This window comes from Bubalus bubalis, chromosome 6 (assembly GCF_019923935.1).
Source record: "Bubalus bubalis isolate 160015118507 breed Murrah chromosome 6, NDDB_SH_1, whole genome shotgun sequence".
Lineage (NCBI taxonomy): Eukaryota > Metazoa > Chordata > Mammalia > Artiodactyla > Bovidae > Bubalus > Bubalus bubalis.
In genome coordinates, this window is record NC_059162.1 from 23,450,424 (window position 1) to 23,473,076 (window position 22,653).

Below are 22,653 nucleotides of genomic sequence, written 5' to 3' on the forward strand. Positions count from 1 at the left end.
TGCCATTACTTCATTGGCAGGACTGATGCTGAAGCTGAAGCTTCAGTACTTGGGCCACTTGATGTGAAGGGCTTACTCACTGGAAAAGACCCTGATGCTGGGAAAGATTGAAGGGGGCATCGGAGGATGAGATGGTTACATAGTGTTACTGACTCAATTGACATGAATCTGAGCAAACTCTGGGAGATAGTGAAGGACAGGGGACCCTGGCTTGGTGGACTCCATGGGGTTGCAAAATGTCAGACGTGACTTAGCCACTGATCAACAACTCTGCCATTATTTTTAACAGTATAAAATAAAATTTTAAGAGTTTTTCAAAGTTTTCTACGTACCGCTTAAGAGGTAACTAGCACAGTAGTTGTGAAACAATAGAAAGTCACCATGAGTTATATAGCTTCTGTGAATGGTTAATTCCTTTTGAGAATCTCTACTTTTTGCCAAAGTATCTAAGTAGAAACATTTTAAAGTAAATTATTATAAATAAAAAATGTTATAAAACATAACTGTCACGTTTCACCTAAAATTTATCTATTAATGCTAAGAAACATTGAACTTAAACAACTAACAGTTTTCCTTGCCAGGATTAGGAAGTAGTGTTGGTGGTCCAGGCCTCCAAAAGCCATCCAGGAGAACCGGAGCCACTGCCTTCTTCATCCTCTTGAGAGAAGGAAATAGCAACCCACTGCAGTATTCTTGCCAGGATAATCCCACGAATGGAGGAATCTGGTGGGCTACAGTTCATGGTGTTGCAGAGTCGGACATGACTGAGCAACTGGGAATAGAGATCAAAATATTCCAGAGCCTGACTTACAGGATGCATCACCAGTGTGTTGTGGTAGTACTGCCCTAGAAAGGCACTTTCAAAAGTCATGCCTGACTCAACATTTTCCACTTTCACTCACCTTGCTGGTGCACTCAGTGCTCTTCAGGGGCAGTATCAGATCAAAGAAAGGCACTGGGAAAAATATCGACTATTAAATCGCTTTCTCTTTTCCTGCTGAAACTGGTTTTGCCAGTAAGGTTCCTTCAATCTTGATAAATAATATTTGAAGGCAATAGTTCAAAATTAATGCAAAAATTATGATTAAAATATGTACATTTAAAAAAAAGATGAAATCAGAACTGTTTTTTGTTTTTTTTTTTTTTTTTTGCTCCAGGCTCCTGTATGGTTAGTTTGGCACTGGTGAGTAAAGTAACACATTTGAAAGAGCCCTGTTTGGTGACATGGAAAGGACAAGTTTTCATGTCAGATAGACGTGAAGTTGAGCCCCAAGTACTGTCAGTAATTATATCTTTTGCAAGTTAAAGAGTATTATACTAGCTAACATTTATTGAGCATTTATTATGTACTAGCTTCTGTGCTCAATTAAGCTCTTTATGTGTATTTTTCTAGTCCTCAGATAAGGTTGAGCATGCTCAGTCGCTCAATTGTGTCTGACTCTGCGACCCCATGGGCTGTAGCCCCCCAGTCTTCTCTGTCCGTGGAATTCTCCAGGCAAGAAGACTGGAGTGGGTTGCCATTTCATCTTCCAGGGAATCTTCCAGGCCCAGGGATTGAATCTGTGTCTCCTGTGTGTCCTGCATTGGCAGGTGGATTCTTTACCACTGAGTCACCTGGGAAGCCTCCTCATGCAACGTAGATAATTTTAATATCCCTGTTTTACCAGTGAGTATGTGAGAACTCAGGTTAAATATTTTGCCCAATATCACATAACTCTTTAAGTACCTGACCTGAGGTGGGCTCTTTGAAAATATACTGTTTCTCTGAGTCTCAGTTTGCTTATCAGTAAAATGGGACAAAATTACCTATTTTAAAGTGGTAGTTCAAACAGGATCTTCTGAAAAGGCAGTGTGGAACATTTGAAAGTGCATGAAAGGTAGCTTTTCAGATCAGGATTATGATTAAAATTCTATAAAGTTTCCTTTAATTTTAAAGTAGAGACATAGGTAGGCCTGGGTAGCTCATAATATTGGGTTGGCCAAAATTTTGTTAGGGTTTTTCTGTACCATCTTATGGAAAAAACCATACGAAGTTTTTTGCCAGCTGAGTCCATGGGCCAGGCTTGGCTAATGCTGCGTTTCTGAGAAGTGGCCTTCACCATAGCTCAGTGCAGGTAGTGCAGATGAAATATAAGAAGATAGCAGTGAAGGTGGGGGTAGAGGGTATTGTGTGCTAACATGCTTTTTAGTAGAAAAAATTAAACTTAAAACCTTGAAACTTCTCCCTTTTTTCCTAATGGAAGGTGAGCAAGTCCAGACAGATTTTATGCAGCTGTGACATTGAGACAGGTTCAATTCTACCACTTCTGATAAACGGTGCTGCCATCACAGGAATCACAAACTGTTAAGCGCACAGCCTTATACCTGCAGTGAGTTATAGACATACAGACGTGTGTCCTGTGAGGCTTGCTTTGTTCGGGACTTGGGGTCTGGACCTTTCAACAGAACCATTTCTAAGCTGTTGTTCTTATTAATGCTTATGTCCGTGAAAAAATCCTTTTACAAATATGTTGTGTCCCTGAGGAATTTTTCATGAAGTATGAAAAATTGATTAATAGCTTCTTATCAATATATAACAGCAGAATTCCTGTGTTCTGTTCAACTGATCTTTATCCTTTAGGTTAGAAACGTGACAAACTTCAGTGTTAGGTGGAGAAGTAGAAAAAGGTGGTTCTTAGGCTCTCCTTTTGCCTGTCTTGGGTCATTGCCAGTAAGTTAAACCAACTAATCTTGGCCTGCAAACCTGGCACAAATAGTTAGGAGTTTAGCTAGGCTTCTTTCAACACAGTCCCCATAACACAGGTTAACCATAATCCTAAGTAAAGTTTCTTTCTCATTGTTCCATTGTGGCATGTCAGCACCATTAATTTCATGTAGTAATTCCTTTATCCCCCTTTTGTTTTGACTAAGCAGAATGAGAAATATTTCTCTTTCATGATCTGGAGTAACTTAATTAAATCCTTCATTTAAAATTTTGGCTATCTGTCTTTTATCAAGGCTAGCAAGATTGAATACAAAGGGTTTGAGGAAGTCAGAATGTGATAAAAATGTAATTATCTAAAAATTTCCAAGTACTTTTTTCTCTGTTAAGCTAGCTTAAATGTGTGGGCGTGATGAAGCTTTTCATTAAGCCTCCTTCTCAGCATCCTGAGCTAGGAATTTTGTAGCTAGGAATGGAGTTTAGTGTTTCCTCCACCCCCATCCCCTCATTGTGTGAGTGTGTGTGTGTGTGTGTGTGTGTGTGTGTGTGTGTGTGTATTATGTGTTTTGTTTTCCTAGTTTTTTAGTTGTGTTTTGTTTTACATCTCAGTGTCATTTATAGTTTCTCTGGGGCGTCCTGAAGTTTTCTATACCTTATTCACTCATCATCGGTAATCTTCACTAGCACTTCATCCTCTGTGTCTGAATATGTATTACTGACTCTCATAGTGATGCCTTCAGTTTTCTCTTATTAATGCAGTTACCTTCTGTTTAAAATGTTCTTCTCCTAAACAATCTTCTACTTGGATCCAAATGAAAAGGCCTTTATGGAAAGAAAGTGAAAGCAAAGACTAATAAAGGCATTATTTAAATAACAGGTGGCATTACTGAGGATACATATCCAACTGGAATGTTATATCCATTTTTTTTTCTTTACATAAGTTTGAGGAGAAAGTAGGTATTAATGAGAAAGTAGAATAGTAGCGTTTAGGGCACGGAGTCTATGTGGATTCAGGCTACTTTCCACCAGGTACTATATGTATAGTCCTGTATCCTCAACACTGAAAGTCAGACTCTAAGACACTTTAGGATCATCACTGTTTGTCTTAGTCAACTCAGGCTGCTATATAACAAACTACCAGAGACCAGGTGGCCTAACCAACAGACATTTATTTCTCATAGTTCTGGAGGCTGGGAAGTCCACGATCAAGGTGCTGGCTTCCTCACTTCCCTGTGAGGACTTTCTTCCTGCCTTGTAGCCAGCCAGCTGCTCACTATATCCTCACAAGGTGGCACTAATCCCCTCATGAGGACCCCGCCCTCTTGACTTCATCTGATGAGTTATTTCCCAAAGTCCCCAGCTCCAAATAGCATCACATTGGGGATGAGGGTTTCAATATAAGGATTTTGAAGGGGTGCACTCAGTCCATAGCCCTCTTCAAAGGAAAGTTTAATTTTCATCAAACTGGTGTTTATTGAACTGGCTACTGTGATTAAGCACTGTGCAGGGTATTGTGATCAAACATAAAGGCTGAGGAGGCCTGTGCTGTCTGACTTTCTTATTCAGAAGTATCTAGACCTCCTCAGGAGTGTCTGCTAATGAGTGTTGTGTTTCTCTTGCATAAGACATGGTGGCAGTTCTCTGATGTCTTGGCATCTTACTGGGGAGATGAGGCATACACATACATATGTATACACATATATATACACACATACATACATACATATATGTATGTATATGAACTGTGGAGATTGAGACAAGGGAACGACTGCTATGGGATGGAAGACTAAAATCAGAATATCTTGTGGTTCACTTATAATCTGAGAATAAATCTGAGAATATTGACTGTGTCTTAGGAAATGGATAGGCAGAGGGATGGAAGTAGTGAGACTGAGGCGACTAGAAAAGGCTATGATTAACTGAAATAATCATTACCAATATTGTCAGTTTTTTCCTTAATGACATAGTTTTAAAACTTTTTTTTTTTTTTTTTTTTTTTTTTACATCGTGGGTGTTCTCTGTACTTCAGTTTGTGTGAGGTTTTGCTCAACTAGCTTGTGGATTTTTAATCTGTTTCACAATGACAGCTAACTGATTTGAAAGCTCATTCCTTTAGCACATGTTGGCTTGAGTGCCTGAGATAGGCTGTCTGGATTAAGGGATGAGCAGGGAGGCCCCAGGACAAAGAAGAGGGGCAGCTGGGAGCAATCATCTCTCCTTTCCTCCGCCTTTTGGCCTTGACTGTTAAGTCTTGTGCTGCTTCCAGAACAGAGTGGCCAGGTAGGCTTGTGGACATTGTTTACAGGGAAACTCAGAATTCAAAATCTCTGAGGCAAGAAAAAAAAAAAAAGGGTTAGGAGGAGTGATGGAAAAACAGAGATGTCAGGAGCAGAATCAGTCTTCATATAAGGCATAGTGCATTCTTGATCTGAGGCATCCCAACCTCAGATCTTTTCTGTCCAGCATATCATTGTCTTGATCCAGTTCATTTCAGGGATCCAGAGTAAGCAAGCATCTGTTAGACACATCTCTGGTTACCCCAAATTAGCTCATGTCCTTTTCTGCTTGTTTCCTCTGATTATATAGTACACATCCAAACCCTCAATTATACAGAATAAACCAGGGATGCCTATTCTGTGTGGAAAACATTTAATAGTGGTTATGATTCCTTTGCCTAGACCATGGCAGTGACTTGGCCATTTAACCCCCTGTCCCTTTAAAGTTTTGAAATGCTGGTGGTTATTGTGTAAGCCAGAGACATCTCCTTAAGGAATTATTTTGCTGGGCAACTTGCCTCTTCTGAAATCACACTCAGCCTGAAAAGTACCTCAGGAACCTTTCTGACTTTAATTTTCCTCTTAGCTGCATTTGTAAGTAATATTTGTGGTGTCTCATTCTCTGTCTCATATTGTTAAAACTCATGGCCTTGAATTTCTGGATCACTCTTAAAAAATGGACAGAACTTGATTACTAATGAAAAGTTGACTCATTTCCTCCTAGGCAAAGGCTGACAGTGACAATCAGAGTTTATAATTAGTTTTTAGAGAAGCATACTCTCTAATTATGGGACATCACCTATTCTTTCTTAAATTTTATAAAAATTAATGAGAGCATTATGAGGTGGGGAAATGAGTAAGATAGGTACTTATGCTATGTTGAGATGATGTATAAAAATTATGTCTGGGAAGAGGTCCTACGTGAATTTAATTAAGTGGCTGATTCCCTGCAAGCTTAAATTTGGTGCATCTCTTCCCAGACACACATGTCATTTTTAGTCTTGTGTGATTTGTCAGTGGATCAGAGTCCATAAAGGGAGAGACTGCAGTGTCTACCCCTATTCCGTGCTGAGGAAAACAGGCGTTCATGTTGGCCATATGACTTGGGGAAGGGGCCTTTCTTTCCCTTTAAGGCTCATGGTTCCTCTTTATTCTCCATATCTTGTTTAAATATATCGCTCTTTCTCTTTTGCTTATTCTTTGCTTCCTTATGCTTCCTGCAAGGGGTTAGCTGAAAGTGTGGGTTGTGCAACAGTTCCTTTATACAAGTGTGTATTGAATTGTCTCTGTGCTTAGAAGGATGAGAGTTAGGTAGCATGAAGAATGTAAAAGAAGAGACATGCACAGTTCTTGCCCCAGGGAGTCCCTGCTTAGAGTGGGTTGATGGTCAGGACATACACAACCACTGACCCCAAGCATTACCATCAGCAAACATCATTGCATTTTCAGGCAGTATTGCTGAAGAAATGAAAAAACCAAAATTGTAGAGTCATCAAACTCAGGAGGTGGAAGGGATTTTGTCGAGCACCTTTCCCACTCATTTTGTTTTATAAGATGAGGAACCCAAGGCTTAATGTGGCCAAGTGACTTGTCCTGTATTACATAACTGTTTGGAATGTAGAGTGGGACCAAAAGTTGCTTCTCAGCCCCCATTAGGTGACCTAAAGATTCAGCCCTATTTCTTTTCATTCTTGGTACCAACTCTCAAGGGACTGCTGTTCAGGGTGAAAACAGAGAAGGGGAAGAGAGAGAAAAGCAGAATTAAAAACAAACAACTTAGGGCTTTAAGAGGCAGTTTGAAAGACCAAGAATTTTAACTCTAGCTATACGTTTTATTTTTTAATATTCCACGAAACAAAACAATGTGGAAATTCTTTTCAGTTCCTCCTAAAGTAGGTCTTTAATCCTCCTAAAGGATATTAATATCCATGGGGGCTGTAGAACATACCTAAATGGAATCATACAATTTTAAAGGTATTATTAGAGGTTATTTGGCCTAGCATCTTGTTTTAATACATGGGGAGACTGAGGCTCAGAGAAGTAAAGTGGCTTTTTCGAGATTCACACCTAGTGCAAGAACCAGGGCTTGATCTAGAGGAAAGGTCTGTGGGGAGCCACTCAGTCAAAAGCTCTGAGAACATGCTCAAGTCTCTGGTGAGAGTTTTTGTAAAATAATAGACTAGCTACATTTTTATTCTCATTCAGATAAGAAACAGACTCATTACAAATCTATCTACTTACCTACCTACCTGTCTTCATGTATGTCCTGAGTATGTCTCACCTACCAGTAGACATGGGTTTTTAAAGCAGAATGATGCAGGAGAATGTAGCCACGTCAGGTGTGGCTTTGCCTTGCTTCCATTTAGTAAGTGAAGTGCCTCTCAGGATGCATTTATCTTCACTTTGTGTGAACTTGAATGCGTACTTTCAGGATTCTTGTTTGATATTCAGTTTCTTTGGTTTGGAAGGTCACAAATCATTGTAATATCTTTAGCTTAAAAAATTTTTTTTTGAGCCTTTGGGCCTGATCCCATCTTTTAAGGGAAGTAGTAGTTTTTGTCTTGAGTCACCACATTAAGTTTATACATTCTAATTCGTTTCCTTAATGTCTGTCCTTTTTATTATTATTGGTTCTAACTGTGCAGAGGTATAACAATTGACAGCGATGATTCTCTGATGATTTTGTCTTTCTGAAATTAAACATGGTTCTTAACAAGTGCTCCTAAAGTGGCTGAGTTCTAATAAACAAAAAAAAGTTAACCTAAATTGCGAGCCCATCTTTTGAAGGTGTTTTTAGCCTCAGTTCAGTTCAGTCCCTTAGTCATGTCTGACTCTGCGACCCCATGGACTGCAGCACACCAGGCTTCCCTGTCCATCACCAATTCCCAAAGCTTGCTCAAACTCATGTCCATCGAGTCGGTGATGCCATCCAACCATCTCATCCTCTGTTGTTCCCTTCTCCTCCTGCCTTCAATCTTTCCCAGCATCAGGGTCTTTTCCAAGGGGTCAGTTCTTCTCATCAGGTAGCCAATGTATTGGAGCTTTAGCATGAGTTCTTCCAATGAATATTCAGGACTGATTTCCTTTAGGATGGACTGGGACTCTCCTATGTACACTTTAATGCTGTCCTGGCCTTAAAGCAGACATCAGTGAACTTTTTTCTTAAAGTGCCAGATGGTAAAGGTTTTAAGCTTTGCTGGCCAAGAAGCAAATTAAGGATATGATATACGGACCTATATACCTCTTTAAAACATAACTATTAAAACATGTAAAAGCCAGTTTTAGCCCCTGGGCTGGAGGTACAAAAACAGGTGGCCTGTAGATTTTGCCCAGGGCAGTATTTGCTGACCTTTATCTTAGAGTAGCCATTTGAAATGCTTCATGTCTTTGGATGGCATGAGATATGGAAGAACCATTCTTTGTGCTAAGCTTTTTTTTTTTTTTTTAATATACAAAAGGAATTCTTAAAGCAGCTGTTGCTGAAATTAGAACAAAGAATTATATCTGAATCTTCCTGTATCAGTTTTTAGTTGATGCGACTTTTCTAGTTGAGATGATCTATATTGGAGGTCTGCACCAAAGCCAAGATCCTGTTAAATAAAGAATGTTTTTTAAAAATAAATAAAAAGTTACATTTTTTCTTTGACAGTAACTGTTCTCTTATTGTCATAAAAGTAGTAAGTGTTGTGAGATGTCATTAACTTCATGAAAGTTATCTTTTGTGTGGAAAACTTTTGGGGGTGATTATTGTGATCATGATTATTTTAATAATTATCTTTGTTCTCAAAAGCTTACAATCTAGAGGAAAACAGATAAACTAAATCCAGTCCCAGCTGTGTAGTTGTTGATAGAGCATGTTTCCAAGTATAGACACCACTAGGCTAAGACTTTCACATGTTCTACCAGCATCAGCCATGTAGTGAGGGATTGAAGGTTTTGCTGTTTTTGATAAAAGAATGCAAGAGTACATAAAATAATGATAGCATTGTATTTTTAAAAGAAATCATCTTTATGGTATCTGGATGTATGGTATATAAATCTCATTAGACCACTGTTTAGCTTTGCAAGATTTCCACTTTGTCCCTATGGAAGCATAAATTTTGATTTCATACAGCAGATCAAGCATCAGTTCAGTTCAGTTCAGTCGCTCAGTCGTGTCCGACTCTTTGCGACCCCATGAATCGCAGCACGCCAGGCCTCCTTGTCCATCACCAACTCCCGGAGTTCACTCAAACTCATGTCCATCGAGTCGGTGATGCCATCCAGCCATCTCATCCTCTGTCTTCCCCTTCTCCTCCTGCCCCCAATCCCTCCCAGCATCAGAGTCTTTTCCAGTGAGTCAACTCTTCGCGTGAGGTGGCCAAAGTATTGGAGTTTCAGCTTTAGAATCAGTCCTTCCAAAGAACACCCAGGACTGATCTCCTTATGATTCCAAAGCTGAGGAACAATTTTTTATAAGTCATGTGAGTTTAAATATAGGCAGCATTTGTAGGAAACTTTCCTGTTTAATTCAACTAACATTTATGAGTGTTATGTGTGCCAGATACTAAGCTAAAAATTACTTTATTTGGATATGCTATCTCAGTGTTTCTCAACCTTTTTATCTTTATCACCCCCTTGCCCCAAAGGAGCATTTTTAGAGTTTTTTCCCCTAATCTCTCTACCCCAACCCCATGCAATTTTAATACCATAGATATATTGTGTATCAGTTTATCTATCGTAGCCTTTTGGAAGACCATTATAATGTCTAAGGTTTGTTTTTACCCCCAAGAACCATTATTTTTATGCTTTGGGTCACAGCCCTGTCTTTTATGTGAACTAGTGGTTTTGGTCTTGAAGTAGGATTCAAGGCACTGTTATTTATTTCCTCATGCTGTCCATTATTTTTATTATCTGTGGTTCTAGTCTAAGTAAGGCCATTTAAATGGGATTTTATAGTGTTTCAGGGCATTTTGAAATTATATTTTTCTTTATATTGTATATATTTCAATATATTATATTATTCATTGAATGGTCTTGCATACCTATACATGTGATTATTACATTTTTTGGGAGAATGATGTATTCAGAATCTACAAAGAAATATTTTTTATTTCTCTTCAAACTTATCTCTCAAAGTTCAGAAAAATGCAGGTTTTTCTCCTGCCTACTCTTGCATTCGCGTTTGATTTGATATGATTTGAGTACAGTTATTTTTCAACTAGGAATCCTTTTAGGCCAAACCATAAGCTTTTGGAACTTTCTGCCTTCAGATATTTTTTGGACTTCAGAATTTTACAGGTGGTCATTTCCTCACATTAGAGAACAGAAAGCAAACTCACTCAGTTTTTTTCTCTGAAATTTTGTTTAATTTTTACTGCTCAGTGTCTGAATAATCTAGCAGTTTATGCTACTGAGGCCACTTTGTAGGATGTTCTATCACTCAGGATCCTGGTGGTTCATGTAGTCAGTGTTTTATTAAAGATTAATAAAACTACAAGAGAAAATGCAGACTGTGTGTGTGAGAGAGAGAGAGAGGGAGAGAGTGTTCTTATTTGGGGAGAAAGTATGATTTACAAAGTCTACTCCATATAGGTTTGACTGACTCACTTTGAATGTTTTAGAGGTAAGTGAAGGTTAAAAAGTCCTGTATGTATCAGGAATCTTAATTAGTACTGTTAGTCCTTTGGGTAAATAGCTCAACCTAGTGGTTCCCAAACTTTGAGTATAATTCAAGTCTTTTGAAGGTGTAAGGATTTTATGGACCCTTGCATTTCGCCCTTTGGCTTTGGTTAAGAATATGAGCACTGAATAGTTGAATGCCTTCTGTACTCCAGTTCCTGTATTAGGCACCATGAGTATAGTGATAATAATTCTCAGCCTCTTGGGGAAGAAACAAATAATCATAATATAAGATAATGAATGATATATGTTAGGATTATGAGAATATACAGCAGGGGGCATCAAGCCTATTTCTCAAAGGAAATAAAATTTGAGCTGAAGCTTAAAGAAATTTTAGGTCTTGACTATGAGAAGAGGGCGGGGAAAAGTGTTTGGACTGAATGAACAGCACGTACAAAGTTCTGGAGGTGCATTAGAACGTGTTCTAGGAACTAAAGAAACTGAGCCTAGCGAGGGTGCAAGGAATGAAGGGATGATGGTCTTGAGATGAAGCCAGTTCTCAGTCTCTTGTTTGTATACAATGCATAATGTCAATATCTACTGAGAATTCAATAACCCTTTATAATGTCTCCACATTTTAATAACTATAACAGCATTTACAGTCCATTTCATATGGAGAGGACATTATTTAATAGTCTAGAAAGTCATTTATAAGTATTTGCAAACTCCTTGCAGTAACTCTACAATGTTTGGGGACAACTGGTTTAACTCATTTGTTTTTGCCTATTACTCTGAAGGGTGCTTTTTGTAAACTCATGTATTTAGAATACGTTTGCCATATTTTAATCACAAGTAGATGCTTTCTCAGGGTCCACTCAGTGAAATCTGGTAAAGGTACGGATTGTATGCTAGAAGACGGGAAAGACCACCTTCTGTTATGGCAGCAACAGAAGTCTTCCAATGCTGTTTGTGTGCCCTTGTCCACTCTTTCAAGTGATGATTGAAGAGGCTAGGCACTCAGTTCAGCTTTTGAGCTCTGATAAATGAGCCCAGACTATAAACTGGAAGATAAGGGTGTTTGCAAATTCTTGTGTAAATAAAGCATGGTTTCCCATTGCAATGGTTACTGATTTCATAGTTTCTGATGAAGATGAACAGTGCTATGAATTAACAGTTTTGAAGTGTATACCACGGCAGCTTCTTTCTGGTTTGAATTTATTAAAATCAGTGTGTGTTTATTGCTTTATTCATATGGGGGGTAGTGTTGAGAAACCTAAATGCATGGAAACCAAGTGAGGTGGAGCTTCAGAAGATAATTCCCAGCCTCACAATTCCCTGTGAAATTCTTTTCCTGTGGGAAACTTTTAATTTGGAAGCATTCAGCCTAATGTGGGAACCAAGATTAACATTTTCTGAAATACTACAAGAAAAGCAGAAATGTTCTGCTCAGGAAGCTGAATTTACATAGTAGAAAAATGGGCTGTCCTACAGTATTTTGTAGTCTTTATTAGTTGTGGTTAAAAAAAAAAAAAAAGTGCGTGTGTGTGAGAGAGAGGAGAGAGAGAAAGAAAATGAAAGAGAGGAGGGAGAAATTGATTGTATATTGGTCTTTGTTTCCTTTACATCAAACCAGCAAAGCCCTAGAAAGTGTGTTTTACCACAGACAGCCCAGAACTGGGCCCTAACTCTGTACACGAATACTTTTTTTTAGTTCTTTTTGTTTTTCTTTCTTGCTGAGTAAGCTATAGTATTTCCTTTTTTTTTTTTTTTTTTTAATTTTTTCTTTCTTTTTGGGGGGAAGGGAGGTGAGAAGGGGAGTGGGAATGACAAGAAGAAGTCAACATCACAGAACTCTTCCCTTTTTCCCTCTTTACCAGGAAGTTAGCAGGACGTCTTCCTGTACCTTTTTTTTTTTAAGTCAGTAATTAGCATAACCCAGTGGTTACCTTTACACAGTTACAGAATCAAAAAGTTGACAGCCTGATGAGATGTTCAACTGGAGGTACTGAGAGGAGGGTGACTATGAGGTTGGACTAGTAGGTTGGGCCTCTTGAATTCCAATCCTAGAGTTTAGACTTGATTCTGGAGACTCTTGGGCATCTAGGAGTTTGTAAGCCAGAGCCTTGGGAATTAAGCATTATATAGGAACTTTAACTGGTTACAGTTAGCTTTGGCTGTTAGCAATCATTTTTATCTACTTTAACAGGGGCTTGGGGGGGCGGGCAGGGAGCAGGAAGCTAAGCTGGCGTTATGGTCACAGGAAAGAACAGACTGATTTGGGACCTTTTCAGACTGCAGACCTTTGTTACTGACCAATGCTTAATTTGGTTTCTGGGTTTTGTAATTTTTTTTCCCTCTGCCCTTACCTCATTTACCTTAACAACAGCTCCCCCCTCTCTAGCTCAGCTAGGGCAGGCTGCCACTGCGGATTGGGGGGCCGAGAGGCCTAGAGCAAGAAGAAAGTGGGTTGAAAGCAGAGTTCTGTTTAAAGAATTTTCTGCTGGAAACCAGCCCAGAGGGAGTAAAGAGGAGCTTTAATGAGGAGCAGCTGCAGGGCCGACGCAACCCACATGAGACATTTTTCCCCCCTCCGTTCCACATTCTGTGTAGTTTTTAAAAAATCATGATTTTGAAATAGCTGTTTTGTAAAGCACGCCTCTCTTTTTCTTCTTCTCCTATGTGGTGGTGTTTTGCTTTGTTGTTTTATTTTTTTAATGACCAAATCCTCACTAAAAAAAGCTGAAGGCAGAGCTGCAGAGAAGCCCTGGGTGCCACTTGGGCTCACCCTGCTGATACAGAACAGTCGGTGGAGAAAACAAGGAGAGAGAACATTGGCTTTTATTTGAAAAAGGGGCTTATTTCCTGCTCAAACTTTGGTCATCTTGGAGCTGACACAAGCTACTACAGTATTTTAAGCTTTTCTCTAGATGAGTGGCCATTCACTTAGCAAACTTGAAAGAACAATTTTTTCTATCCTGTATTACTAAGGAGACTGATCCTGAATCACAGCCATTGCTAAATAGATTGGAATTGCTATTCAAATCCCAGCTTCGTTGAAATCTGTAAAGTGGCTACATGTAAACGAATCCAGGCTGCTGGTGACATGTGAGAGTTGGGGTCTGGTTTTCATCTGTTTTATTGAGAGGGGACTTATGGGCATCCATTCAGTTGGAATGTTTTCTAGTTCCGTTAGGAGGAATCCCCTGTTTTTCCCTCTCTTTTTCGCCCTTCATTCCTCCCCTTCACTTCATTCCCCATGTGTCTGTTTGAATAGTAACAACGAAAGAGTGGACCTCTTCGTGTCAGAAATGGCAGACTTTTTCAGAAAAATACGTGACCGTATGGAGCTGATAAAGTGTTCAGATTCGTTTATGAAATTGTTTTACAGGGAAAAAGCCCCCTCCCACAAAACTTTCCCTGTACTCAAAGCATCCCCTGTGAACTGCATTCTTTCAGAGATCCAAAGCCAGAGAAGGGAAGAGACTAGGAGGAAGTCACTGAGAAAACTACTTAAATAAGTTATAAATTTCCTCCAGTGGAGGGCATTCATATAGTTTCAGGAACCAAATGCAGTTTTTAGAGGTTTTTTTTTTTTTATTTGGTTATATTTTTAGAAGATTTTTTACATATACCTTTAGTTCAAGATGTAAGCTGTTTTCCAAAAATGGTACTGTGGTAACTTAATAGAACTATAGATTTGTAAGGGAACTTGGATGATAAAGTCAACTTGAGCCATCTCGAGAAGAGAGCTATTTAATCTCTTGTTTTTAGCAGAGAGTCCCAGTTCCCACTGAGACTAACAGGGCATATGGTGTACTCCTATTACAGTTGAACATGGATTTGCAAAGTTGAAAGGTCTCCTGTATTAGGAGATGAGGTCCTTTATTTCTGGCTGTCTCACTTACCCATCTCTCCCCTTTCTTCCTATGTCCATAATTTCTTCCTGTGTCCATAATTCATCCCTGGGATGTGAGGGATGACCTTATACCCCAGGATGACTTTTTTGGTTGCCTTGCCTTGTGTTCTACCAGGCAGAGCCCCACATGAGGTTGAGAGGGGATTTTGCAACATAGGTGGTTATGGTGTTCAAGCCAACGGCTCCAGGGTCTGAAGACTTGCTCTTCCCCACAAAAATATCAGTTTGAGAGAGACACAGGGAAGACCTCATTGTGGCTTAATGAAGAAGAGCCATATTGGTAGAAATAATGTAGTATATAACATGGAGTACAACTACTGTTAGATCAGAGATGGGTGAGATGGTTTGGAGAAAGCTTAGTGAAGGATATAGGTTTTGAACAGATCTTTGAAACAAGGATAGAAGAAAGGAAAATAGAGACATATCAGATGGTAAAATGTGGTACCTCTCACTGGAGGTTAGATAGAAGATTTTTATATAAGGAACAGTAGACCTGAGTGTGGAAATAATCTGGAGTGCTTAAGTTATGGGTCACTAAGGAGTAGATTGGATGATAGGAGTAGGGCGGACAAATAGGTCATAAGAAGGGCTGTGCACTGAAACTAGCTTCTGAGCAGAAAAGTGAGTGACATGATCAAAATTATACTTGAGAAGGATCATTCTTTAAGTAGTGTGCTTACTTTCAGGGAGCAATTTTCTCTCTGAATTTAATGAAGAGGTGTAGACAGGATGCTGGTGTAATTGAGATAACAGAACTGACTAAATAGGAGCCAATCTTGGGGTAAGACTTCATAGAATACTTTCAGTTAAGTGATGCTTTATATTTTGATAAAGACTAGGTAAAGATAGAAGTACAGTTGTAGGTGATCCAAAACTAGGGGAAATTTCTGGATTTACAGACAAACTTGCGGCAGGTCAGTTTGGTGTCCTTATCAGTACAACAGAGGTTCAGACCAATTGACTTCTGAGATTTGGTGCAGTGTTGAAATTCTGTGATTATATGAATAACGTGTAAAGTTATCTAAATAAAGAAAACTTGGGGTAAAGATTCAGCATGTTGAATTGAAAAGAAAGAAATTACAGGACCAATAATTGCATTCAAAAAACATGGTGTACTAATACAGGATGGGCTGAACATGGCATAAAAGTAGTTCATGTGGGGAAAAAAAAGTGTGGACTTTTTAACTGAATCTGGATTTTGTAACTTTTATAAAAGTGAACACAGCTTTAAGCAGCAATAGTAGAAGCAACAGTGTCCAATTTTATGCTGTAGTGGTAAGAACATATGTATTATGTGGTGGTTTTTTTTCCCCCCATTTTGGGTCCTACCTTTTAAAGAGGTTTTTGATGAACTAGAATCATCTAGTTGGGGGTAGGCAGATAGCCCAGTGTGGAAGTATGTGGGCTCTGGAATCATACCTGGATTTGAGGTCTGCCTCTAATACCTACTAGCTCTGAAATTTTCATCTTTTCTAAACTTTAAGGTCCTCACATACAGAATGGACATAATGATATAGCATAACTGTTAGAGGGAGTAATAAAAACAAAATGCTTAGCAAATACATAATACATAGTAAGTTCTTCGAAAATGTTGGTCACTCTTATTATTATTGTTATCTGAAGCATAGGAGAGCCACTAAAATGGTGAAGAAGTCTGGACTAGTCCAAAGCATTGAATGCTGGAAAAAGAAAACAAAGAGAAAACAAAATAATTACCTGTAAATTCTTGAAGGGCCACATGTAAGAGAAGCTCGTTCCTTTTTGTTCTAGAGGACAGGCATAGCCAGCAAATGGGAATTATAGGGGGGCAGAATTATTTTTTTAAATAAGATATAACTCACATACTAAAATTTTTTTAATTAAAATTTTTTATTGAAGTATATAGTTGATTTACAGTGTTGTGTTTCTGGTGTACAGCAAAGTGATTCAGTTATATATATATTAATATATATATATATATTACCTTGTAGTTTGTTATAGGATATTGAGTATAGTTCCTTGTGCTACACAGTAGGACCTATTATTTATCTATTTTTATATATAGTAGTTTGTATCTACGAACTCTATACTCTTAATTTATCCTTTCCCAACTCTCTTTCCCTTTTCATTTGTTTTCTACGTCTGTGAGTCTGTTTCTGTTTTGTAAATAAGTTCATTTGTATCACATAATAAATTCCACATATAAGTGATATCATATGGTATTTGTCTTTCTCAAACTTCACTCAGTATGACAATCTCTAGGTCCATCTATGTTGCTGCAAATGGCATTATTTCATTCTCTTTTATGTGTAACATTCCATCATGTTTGTATATATACCACATCTTCTTTATGCATTCATCTGTTGGTGGACATTTAGGTTGCTTCGATGTCTTGCTATTGTGATAGTGCTGCTATGAACACAGAGGTACATATATCTTTTCGAATTACAGTTTTGTCTGGATATATGCCAAGGAGTAGGATTGCTGGATCATATTGCTCATCATATTGCTCTATTGTTAGTTTTTTAAGGAACCTCCATACTCTTTTCCACAATGGTTGCGCCAATTTACATTCCCACCAACATTAATTCATATACTATTAAATTGACCCTTTTGAAATATACAATTCAGTGGTTTTTAGTATATCCACAGTTAAGTGTAACTATCAACATTATATAATTTCAAAACATTTTCATTACCTTCCAGAGACTGTCCCTATTCTTTAGCAGATCCTCTCCAGTTCCCCTCTTCCCACCTCCTGGTAACACTAATCTACTTTCTATCTGTATAGATTTGCCTGTTCTGATCTTTCACAAAAATGAAATTATACAATATGTGGCCTTTTGTGTTTAGCTTCTTTCACTTAGCATATTTCCAGGGTTTGATACATATCACAGCGTGTATCAAATCTTCATTCCTTTTTATGGCAAATAATATTTCATTGTATGGATATACCACATTTTATTTACCCATTCATCAGCTATGGATGTTTGGGTTGTTTCCACTTTTGTTATTATAAATAATGCTACTATGAACATTCTTTACAAATTTTTGCACTGATTTATATTTTATCCTTCTTGGTATATACATACCTAGGAAGGAAGGCAGAATTTGAAGACATCAGAAAGGAAGGCTGCCGTACAATATCTACTCACACTGAAGGCAGTTCTATTGTTGAAGTAGTGAGCCAGTATTTTATCTTACTTAACAAATGCATGGCATTTACTATGCACTAGATAACTGTTCTAAGTGCTTTACAATTATTTTAAACCCTGAAAGGTAGGCACTGTTATTAACTTTATTTTACAACAAGGAGGTTTAATAACTTGCTCAGGATCACTCTCAGAGTAAATGGGATTGAAATACAGGTGATCTAATTCTAGTGTCTGCACTTTTAAAGTAGAAAGAAAATAACTTCAAGTATTTATTAAATTCTGTTTCTTAGACATCATACTTAATTGCTTTTATTCACATAGAGGCTGTGATCATCTTTCAGGGATATTTTAGAAAGAATTATCTCTTTGGGTAGAAATTACATTAGGATGTCTTGAATCCCATGGTTCTCTTATTATTATATAGTGATAGATGGAAGTGAGGGGGAAAAGCTAGCAACAACGTGTTTGACCTGAGGCTTTTTAATTGATCAGAATTTTTATCAGAAAGGAGACAGTGAGTATTTATGATAAGTACTATAGGAATTCAGTTTAACAAGACTTCAGAACGTAGTCATAAGTTATGTGTAATGTAAAAGGATTAACCAAAAGTAACTTTTGAGATGGTGAATGGAAGCCTTAGAAAAATGGAGAAATTAAAATTTCATGAAAATATGACTGTACTTTTGAAATGTGTAGTTTCAGGTATTGGCAGGATATGTTAAGGTAAGTAGATGACTTTTAGTAAACTGACCATATGGAACTGGCACTGGGTACATGAAGGTAGTTGCTTTAAACTAAATGAACAACTACCAAAATAACAAATGCATAAGGGAGGAAGGAGCAGTCCAACCCAGACTTAAACTTCAAGTGGCCATAAATTGATGGGGAGGAAGAAGAAGAGGATTCCAGAATCTAAATTAAGAATTTGCCCAGCTTTGAAGTACAGAGGGAGTCATAGAAGCCAAATGTAAACCAATTAGAGTGATGGAGGTATGGCCAGCAATGCCTCCTCTAAGAATTTCCTTATGAAGAAATCTCAGTTGAGACCACTGAACTTGACAAGGGAAAAGTCATTGCTCTTAGGACATGTTTTCTGGCCAATAAGAAAAATGCAAGTTTTACTGCAAAGGAACAAATAAGATGGAAAAGAAAGGGAAAATAGCTGTGAAATTAAGCTATAGTTATAGAAGTTTGTTTGTGAAGGAAGTATTTAGAAAGGGAAATGAGGCTTAGTGAAAAATGTAGAGTAAAAGAGACTTGTACATGTTTTAAGGTAAAGGAATAGGCTGATGTCTAGCTATCTAGAACATTTTAAATAAGAAAGTCTTTATTATTATATCAGCAGTGAGTCTAGTTTCCCATAAAAATAAGTTGTGTTTCTATAGATGGATTTCAGGAGAATAAGTCATTTGTACATCCTATCTTAGTATTATCTCATTTAGAGTAAGACCCTGACTCTTCTTTGCAGTGGCCTAAAGTCTCCTCATGATCTGCCGCCTACTTGTAACTGTAATCTCTTTTCTGCTACTCTTTCTTAATCCCTTTGGTGGAACCAAAGAGGTCTTCTGGCTATTCCTCAACCATGCTAGGACTGTTCCCTATTTAAGGGCCTTTGCATTTGCTGTTCTCTCTGCCTTTAACATGCTTTCCCTAGATACCTACATAGCTATCTCTTCCCTCATTTAGCTCTTGACTCAAATGTGCCTTTCAGTGAGGCTCTCTCTGCTTTTCCTATTTCTAACTGAAATACCTTATTTATCTACCTCTGTTATCCCCAATTCATTCCCTTCCTATGCTTCTTTCTTGTTTTATTGTTTTTCATAGCACTTAACTCCACGTAGCAAATTATAGATTTCATTTATTAATTTTGCTTTTTGTCTTCTCTTACTAGAGTTTAAACTCTGTGAGTTCAAGAATTTTCCTAGCTCTAGAACAATGCGTGATACTTAATAGGCACTTAGTAACCGTTGCATGAATGATCGAGTGTAATATTCTTTGTGGAAACTGATATGAAAATGTTCTTCTTCATCATCAACATCATTATTAATAAGCATTTTAGATGCTATATATAGAATTCTGCTGCTGCTAAGTCGCTACAGTTGCGTCCAACTCTGTGCGACCCCATAGATGGCAGCCCACCAGGCTCCTCTGTCCATGGGATTCTCCAGGCAAGAATACTGGAGTGGGTTGCCATTTCCTTCTCCAATATGTGGAATTAAGCTTCATATATTGTTATTCAGGAGTTGGCAAACTTTTTCTGTTAAGCATCAGATATAAATACTTTTTTGAGCCATATGGTTTCTTCACAATTACTCCATCCTGTTATTATAATGCAAAAGTAGCCATAGACAATCCCTGTATGAATGAGTAGGATTGTGTTCCAATAAGAGTCCATGTGTGGACACTGAAATCTGAATTTTGCATACTTTTCAAATGTCATAAAATATTATTTTCTTTTGATTTTTTTCCCCCAACTATTAAAAAATGTAAAAATCATTTATAGCTCTCAGGCCATAAAAAAGAACAAGCAGTGGATCAAAGCAGACTCACAAGCTGTAGTTGTCACCTCTATTTTTACTGGTTTCTTAAACAGATCTTAGTTGAAACATTTTTCCTTTAATGGTAGGAAAAAACAATGTAGATTAAACCTTAGTAATAGATAATTTGGGAATACTTTTGTTTGGCTCCAGAATCTTGTCTGGTGGCTCAGATGGTAAAAAGACTACCTGCAGTATGGGAGACCCAGGTTCGATTCCTGGGTCAGGAAGATCCCCTGGAGGAGGAAATGGCAACCCACTCCAGTATTCTTGCCTGGAAAATCCCATGGACGGAGGAGCCTGGCAGGCTACAGTCCATGTAGTCGCAAAGAGTCGGACATGACTGAGTGACTTCACTTTACTTTAGAATCTTCCATACTGTTTCATTTTTGTTTTCCTGGGAACCTTGCGCTTTCATTATGTTTATGAAGCTAATGTTTAAGTGAATTTGTGTTCTTTGAGCAGATTGCACATGATAGTGTTGGGGAGGTGGTGATGATGGTAGCAAAGCTTGGGCAAAGCCCACCCAGGCTTAAAAGTTTGTCATTATTTATAAGGCAAATAATTCCCATATGGGAGAATCAGAAGTTGTCAGCCAAGCATAATGCCCAGAGGACTGTTACCGTGAATGAGAATTGTGTTGCAGTTTTAACACCATCCATAATAGATTTCTCAAATAAGTTGCAAATGCTTTTAATAATATGGTTAATTTTAGCTATACTACATTGGCAATTTTTGGTGCTTTACTTAAAAAATAATTAGAAAATAACCTATTCTATTATAAAATCAAGCTGTGATTTGAATAAAGCATTATATTTTCCTCAGTAAGTGCAAAGAGAGAAAAAAATGTTTTTCATTTGCAAAACTTTAAAAAATATTTATAAAGTTTTTCACATACTTTGTTCAATTCTTACAACAGCCTCATGATGGAGGTAGCTTTATTAACTATTTAAAATGTGAAAGAGCTGATAGTGAAGTTAAGTAATTTATTCAAGGTCCTACCACCAGGACTCCAGAAAGGCCTTCTGATGATATGAGGTGGATACTCCTCATTGGAAACTTGAGCCAGTCTTTGGTTTCAGTGCTGTGCCCTTTCCTCACTGCCTCTCGTTCTCTAGCTTTACCTGTTGACAAGGATGCTCAGAGCTCTAGCTGCTCCTGGTTCTGCTGTGCTTCCTGTACAGAGCTCTGAGAAAAGATAGAGAAGGCTGGGACTAGCTCCATCACTGCCACTAAAGCTACTTACTAGTTCTGTTTCCTCTTCCATTGTGTCTTAGTCCCCAAATATCTGGTCCTCCTTCTTTCCTCAAAACTGTGACCTCTAAAGACCTTATGTGGTCAACCAGTGGCTACTAAACATCGTGGACAGGTTGGCAAAGACAAGAAGGAATGAAACAGAACCCCAGGGCTTAAAGTCTGAGTGGTTGGAAGAGTCAAGGCACAGTGACTGAGCTTCGGAGGATGCAATAGGAGCTGGTTTTGAGGGGGAGAATTTAGTTTGGTTTAAATGTATTATCTTCAAGGTAATGGTGGAACAGCCTTGTAGTTAGTTTTCTATCCTCCAAAAAGTCAAATGGAGAAATAGATTGAACCAAGTCAATTATCTGGGGCGACAGCCAAATGGCAAAATTTATAGTTAAAATCAAAGACTTTTTGTTCCTTTTAAATGCTTCTTAGAGATCCTGTTTAAACAACCTCTTCATTATGAAAATAGCAACTTTCTATGCTTTTTTAATGGTGTTTGGAGAAAATTTTTATAAATATTACACACATTTTGGAATGGTTGTGCATCTTACGAACCAGTGGTGGCATGTAAAAAGATTTCTCAACATAATATGTGGGAAATGTTGTAGACTGTTGTTCTTGACTTGTTTTCCCTTCTTCACTTTGGTGTTTGTATGGTACCTTACATATTTTTAATGTTATTTTAATGTTATGCTGTACTTTTTTGGTTAGGAAAGCTGCTTGCTACTAATATCTTTGCAGATTTAAGTTTCTGAAAAGTCTCTTTAATTCTTCCCCATTCCTATACCTCCTTTTCCTTTGTCACGGTCTCAACCCCTTGAACATGATCCAGAAATCTAGATATGGGCCAACTGATGTCTCAGTGGGAATAAGAAAGACTTATTGTTCCTCAGTGCTTAACTGAAGCCACCTGATATTTTATAGATTTTAAATTTGAGAGGGTCAGAGGATCACTCCATGCATCATCATGGGTGTCCTAATTCTATTAATTGACTTAGTCAAAAGGAGAAAGTTACTGAATTTGAAGACAAGTCTCCACGATGCTGCACAAAACAGTGCCGTTACAGCCTACCAGCCTGCACCTACACGAAAAAGGCTGTGGTTGTATTTTGCCTCAGAATAAGGATCATGGTCAAAAAGACATGAGAGTATGTGGTTAAGTACTCTAAACACTTCGCCTAAAGTGAGACAGTCTTATAGGTTGTGCCTTCAGGTTTCTCAGTTCACAGTCTAGTATTTTCTT

The 22,653-nt window shown here is 38.0% G+C and overlaps 1 protein-coding gene across 5 annotated transcripts in view; it reads left to right on the forward strand.

Moving 5' to 3' along the window:
• The window catches only part of NOTCH2 (notch receptor 2), a 176,456-nt gene that overhangs the window by 56,895 nt on the left and 96,908 nt on the right, over nucleotides 1–22,653 (forward strand). The window lies entirely within an intron of this gene.